This window comes from Triticum aestivum, chromosome 2D (genome assembly GCF_018294505.1).
Source record: "Triticum aestivum cultivar Chinese Spring chromosome 2D, IWGSC CS RefSeq v2.1, whole genome shotgun sequence".
Classification (NCBI taxonomy): domain Eukaryota; kingdom Viridiplantae; phylum Streptophyta; class Magnoliopsida; order Poales; family Poaceae; genus Triticum; species Triticum aestivum.
In genome coordinates, this window is record NC_057799.1 from 421,553,406 (window position 1) to 421,560,403 (window position 6,998).

A 6,998-nucleotide genomic window follows, 5' to 3' on the forward strand; every position below is an offset into this window, starting at 1 on the left:
ACTGTCTTGCACCCGTTGTATGTGAACGTAGAGCCTATCACACCCGATCATCACGTGGTGTCAGCACGACGAACTGTCGCAGCGGTGCATACTCAGGGAGCACACTTATACCTTGAAATTTTAGTTAGGGATCATCTTATAATGCTACTGCCGTACTAAGCAAAATAAGATGCATAAAAGATAAACATCACATGCCATCAAAATATGTGACATGATATGGCCATCATCATCTTGTGCCTTTGATCTCCATCTCCAAAGCACCATCATGATATGGCCGGCTTGACACCTTGATCTCCATCGTAGCGTCGTGGTTGTCTTGCCAACTATTGCTTCTACAACTATCGCTAATGCATAGTGATAAAGTAAAGCAATTACATGGCGTTTGCATTTCATACAATAAAGCGACAACCATAAGGCTCATGCCAGTTGCCGATAACACATCATATCTTGACGATATCACATCACAACATGACCTGCAAAAACAAGTTAGACGTGCTCTACTTTGTTGTTGCAAGTTTTACGTGGCTACTATGGGCTTCTAGCAAGAACCGTTCTTACCTACGCATCAAAACCACAATGGTGTTTCGTCAAGTTTGCTGTTTTAACCTTCAACAAGGACCGGCTGTAGTCAAATTTGATTCAACTAAAGTTGGAAAAACAGACACCCACCAGCCACCTTTATGCAAAACTAGTTGCATGTCTATCGGTGGAACCGGTCTCATGAACGTGGTCATGTAATGTTGGTCCGGGCCGCTTCATCCAACAATACCGCTGAATCAAAATAAGATGTTGGTGGTAAGCAGTATGACTATCACCGCCCACAACTCTTTGTGTTCTACTCGTGCATATCATCTACGCATAGACCTAGCTCGGATGCCACTGTTGGGAAACGTAGCATGCAATTTCAAAAAAATTCCTACGCTCACGCAAGATCCATCTAGGAGATGCATAGCAACGAGAGGGGGAGACTATGTCCACGTACACTCGTAGGCCGAAAGCAGAAGCGTTTGACAACTTGGTTGATGTAGTCGAACTTCTTCTCGTTCCAACCGATCAAGCACCGAACGTATGACACCTCCGAGTTCTGCACACGTTCAGCTCGATGACGTCCCTTTGTCATCGGTATGTTACTTGCCCGAGATTCGATCCTCGGTATCTTTATACCTAGTTCAATCTTGTTACCGGCAAGTCTCTTTACTCGTTCCATAATGCATCATCCTGCAACTAAATCATTAGTTACTTTGCTTGAAAGGCTTCTTATGATGTGCATTACCGAGAGGGCCCAGAGACACCTCTCAGATACTCAGAGTGGCAAATCCTAATCTCGATCTATGCCAACCCAACAAACACCTTCGGAGATACCTATAGAGCATCTTTATATCACCCAGTTATGTTGTGACGTTTGATAGCACACAAGGCATTCCTCCGGTATCCGGGAATTGCATACTCTAATAGTCAAAGGAATATGTATATGACATGAAGAAAGCTATAGCAATAAAATTGAACAATCAATATGGTAAGCTAACGGATAGGTCATGTCCATCACATCATTCTCCTAATGATGTGATCCTGTTCATCAAATGACAACACATGTCTAAGGTTAGGAAACTTAACCATCTTTGATTAACGAGCTAGTCTAGTAGAGGCTTACTAGGGACACTGTGTTTTGTCTATGTACCCACACATGTATCAAGTTTCCGTTTAATACAATTCTAGCATGGATAATAAACATTTATCATGAATAAGGAAATATAAAATAAAAACTTTATTGCCACTAGGGCATATTTCCTTCAAGAGCCATACAAATTCTTTTCTTCAGCTCCTACACACACAAAAGCAAATACTTGCACCCAATGCGGGCAAGAGGGTTGTGAATTCTCTTGAACTCGTTACTTGCAAGGATTAATTATGATAGCGATAGATGGATTAAAAGAAAAGTAAAATAAAAAGTATAAAATTGCAGCAAGGTATATTTTATTTTAATAATATGATAAAAGCAGACCCGGGGGCATAGTTTTCACTAGAGGCTTGATGCATCTCTGTCGTATCTACTTTTCCTAACGCTTTTCCCTTTGTTTTGGACTCTAATTTGCATGATTTGAATGAAACTAACCTGGACTGACACTGTTTTCAGCAGAATTACCATGGTGTTGTTTTTGTGCAGAAATAAAAGTTCTCGGAATGGAACGAAACTATTTGGAGATTTATTTCAGAATAAAAGAAAAATATAGGAGCCAAGAACCACTGGAGGGCCCCCCTGGGTGAGCACAACCCACTAGGGCGCCCCCCCCCCTCCAGGCACGCCCAGGTGGGTTGTGCCCACATGGTGGCCCCACATACCCTAACTCCGACGCTATAAAATCCTATTTTCGGAGAAAAAATTAGGGAGGAAGAATTATCGCGCGCCACGAGACGGAGCCGCCGCCTCCTGTTCTTCATCGGGAAGCGAGATTTGGAGTCCGTTTGGGGCTCCGGAGAGGGGAATCTTCGATCTTCGTCATCACCAACCCTTCTTCATTGCCAATTCCATGATGCTTCCCACCGGGATTGAGTCATTCCTTCATAGGCTTGCTGGTCGGTGAGGAGTTGGATGAGATTCATCATGTAATCGAGTTAGTTTTGTTAGGGCTTGATCCCTAGTATCCACTATGTTCTGAGATTGATGTTGCTATGACTTTGCTATGCTTAATGCTTGTCACTAGGGCCGGAGTGTCATGAATTCAGATCTGAACCATTTATGTTTTCACCATTATATCTATGTTCTAGATCCGATCTTGCAAGTTATATGCACCTGCTGTGTGTTATGATCCGTAAACCCTGGAGCGACAATAGTCGGGATACTTTCCGGTGATGACCGTAGTTTGAGGAGTTCATGTATTCACTATGTGTTAATGCTTTGTTCCGGTTCTCTATTAAAAGGAGGCCCTAATATCCCTTAGTTTCCTTATGGACCCTACTGCCATGGGAGGGTAGGACAAAAGATGTCATGCAAGTTCTTTTCATAAGCACGTATGACTATTTACGGAATACATACCTACATTATATTTATGAACTGGAGCTAGTTTTGTATCGCCCTAGGTATGACTGTTATATGATGAATATCATCCAACGAGTCTATCGATCCAATGCCTATGAATTTCTCATATATTGCTCTTGCTAAGTTACTACTACTATTGTTACTATTACGCTTGCTACAAAATCATTGTTATCATTGTTACCGTTACTATTACTGCTACCACTAGTATCAAAACTATCATACGAGTTTGCTACTGATCACTTTGCTGCAGATAATTAATCTCTAGGTGTGGTTGAATTGACAACTCGGCTACTAATACTTGCAAATATTCTTTGGCTTCCCTTGTGTTGAATATATAAATTTGGGTTGAATACTCTACCCTCGAAAACTATTGCGATCCCCTATACTTGTGGGTTATCAAGACCTTTTTCTGGCGCCGTTGCCGGGGAGCATAGCTATATTTGTTGAGTCACTTGGGATTATTATATATTTATCACTATGAAGAATCTGAAGGATACCAAGACTAAGATTTTTCCCTCTAAGACGAGGGAGGTAAGGAACTGCCATCTAGCTCTGCACTTGATTCACCTTCTATTTTGAGTAAACTTGCAACACCACCACATGCTGTTAATCCTGATATGTCACAAGTTATTGATGAATGTACTTATGCTATGAATGCTACTCATGATGATGCTAGTACCTTGCTTGATGATGATGTGCCACTAAGTGAATTTCTTGATGAACAAATTGCTAGAGCTAAAGTTATTGAGAATGAAATTATTGAAACTGATGAGATCACTAAAACTGATGAAGTACTTGAAACTAAAAAATCTTGAAACACATGTTAGACCTAGCGCTCCTAGATATGAATTGCCTAAGGTACCCGAAGGTTATGTTATGGATGAGGAGACAGCTAGAGACGTTCTTGCTTGCAATAATAGAGATGATCTAAAGAAATTATTATGCAAACTGAAAGAAAAATCTTTGAATGCTAGAATGCAATATGATCCTAAGTTTGCTACTTCACCTATCTTTGTTACTGATAGATTATGAATTCTCTATCGACCCAGAGTTAATTACTTTGGTTGAATCTGATCCTTTCCATGGCTATGAAACTGAAACTATTGTGGCACATCTCACTAAACTAAATGACATATCCACCCTATTTGCTCAGGATGAGAAAATTCGCTACTATATATTCTCAAATTATTTCTGTTCTCATTGAAGGGTGATGCTAAGATATGGTACAATACTCTTGCTCCTAGTTGTGTGTGTAGTCCCCAGGATATGATTTATTACTTCTCTGAAAAATATTTTCCTACTCATAAGAAACAAGCCGCCTTACAGGAAACATTTAACTTTGTGCACATTAAAGAAGAGAGTCTCCCACAAGCTTGGGGGAGGCTTCTCCAATTGCTTAATGTTTTGCCTGATCATCCTCTTAAGAAAAATGAAATACTTGATATCTTCTATAATGGACTAATCGATGCTTCTAGGGACTTCCTAGATAGTTGTGTTGGTTGTGTTTTCAGGGAACGAACTATTGAACAAGCTGAGGAATTATTGAATAACATATTGAAAAATTATGATGATTGGACTCTTCCTGAACCACCGCCTAAACCCACTCCGAAGAAGAGGGGTATCTTATATCTCTGTCCTAAAGATATGCAAGAAGCAAAGAAAAGTATGAGGGCAGAAGGTATTAAAGCAGAGGATGTTAAAATTTACCTCCTATTGAAGAAATACATGGACTTGACACACCACCACCAAAGGTGGTAGAGGTAAATTCTTTCATGAAATTTGATGAAAGTGACATCCCTTACAATAAACATCCTAGTCAATGCCTATATGAGTTTGATAACTACATTAGAAAACAAGATCATTTCGATGCAAACGTTATGAAACAATTGAAATATAATTCTGATATGATTGCCCGCTTGAGTGACTTGTTATTTAGATTCTCCAATGATGTTAGAGGTGTAGGAATGCAGGCCTCTATGGTTCACACCCAGTTAGAACAAGTTGCTAAATCTCAAAAAGAATTGCCTGATGAAATGAATAATAATATGAATGATCATGTTATTAGAGTAATAGCTGGAGGAGGTAGAATGACTCAGGAACCACTTTATCCTGAAGGACACCCTAAAAGAATGGAACAAGATTCACAAAGAATTAATAATGATGCACCTAGTCCTTCTAAAAAGAAAAAGAAGAAGAAAAATGATAGGACCTTGCATACCTTTAGTGAACCTGAGAAAGAAAAACCTCCTAAAGATAATAATGATGTTTCTATTTCTGATGCTGAAACTCAATCTGGTAATGAACATTCACCTAGTGATAATGAAAATGAAAATGCTAATGAGGTTCATGAAGATACTCATCTAGACAATGGTAAAGAACCAGATAATGATGTTGATATAGAACCAACTATTGATCTTGATAACCCACAACCTAAAAATAAAAGATATGATAAAAGAGGCTTTGTTGCTAGAAAACATGGCAAAGAAAGAGAGCCATGGGTTAAAAAACCCATGCCCTTTCCACCTAAAACAACTAAAAAAAGATGATGAAGAATTTGAACGCTTTGCTGAAATGCTTGACTAATATTTTAAAGATGGCCCCTTATGCAAACCACCTAAACCAGCCTAGGCCAGTCTTTTTGCGCACTCGCTTGACTAATATTTTAAAGATGGCACCTTATGCAAAATATATGAAAGACATCATCACTAATAAAAGAAAGATACCTGAAGCTGAAATCTCCACCATGCTTGCCAATTATTCTTTTAAGGTTGGAGTACCTAAAAAACTTGGAGATCCGGGAATACCAACTATACCTTGCTCCATCAAAAGAAATTATGTTAAAATTGCTTTATGTGATTTAAGAGCTGGTGTTAGTGTTATGCCTTTGTCTTTATATAAAAGACTTGATTTGAATAAAATCACATATACTGAAATATCTTTGCAAATGGCTGACAAATCAACTGCCATACATATTGGTATTTGTGAGGATGTGCCTGTTGTTGTTGCAAATGTTACTATCTTAACTGACTTTGTAATACTTGAGATGCCCGAGGACGACAACATGTCGATTATCCTTGGTAGACCCTTTTTGAATACTGCAAGGGCTGTTATTGATTGCAATAAAAGCAAGGTCACTTCATATCAATGGTAATGAGCATACGATGCACTTTCGAAAGAAACAATGCCAAGTGAATGGTATTAATGTTATTGAAAAATCTCCGACTATCACTATTGGAAGTTTTCATCTACCTCTACCTACTGCCAAAAATAAATATGATATACTTATTGTTGGGGATATTCACATCCTTGTTGAGGTAACCTATTGTTTTACGAAAGTTCTTCGGTTTCATGCTAATCGAAAGTGGTTGTTAATAAGACTTGATCAACCTTATTAATGCATCATTTCTGAGAGGTATGAAGTTGATGAATCTAGCAGGCATAACCTTCTGTCCCTACCTTTTGTTTTCTGTTTTTCTAGTTAAATAAAATAAAATGCCATGTTTTGTCTCTTTTCTGAATTTTTCGTGCAACAAAAAATGACCCAAAAATATAAGTTCTCAGAATGCCCTGAAATTTTAATGCGGGTTTTTCTGAATATTTCTGAATTTTTAGTGCAAATAACATCACAGGGGGGTGCACCAGGTGGGCACAACCCACCTGGGTGCGCCAGCAACCCCAGGCGCTCCCTGGTGGGTTGTGGTCCCCACGTGGGCCCCCTCACTTATCTCTTTAGCCATGTCATCTCCTACCTCCAAAAAAAATCACCATTGATGTCTCTCTCTGGGGTTCTTGCTCTTAAACCTGCGGATTTTGATCTCTTTCCTCGAAGCTCCATTTCCGAAAATGATTTGGGGGATTGCTACTTGGTATGTGACTCCCCCATTGCTCCAATCAGTTTTGGCTTTAGTGGTTTATATTTTGAATAAGTATCTACTCTTGGTGCTGCTGTAGATGAGCTTGC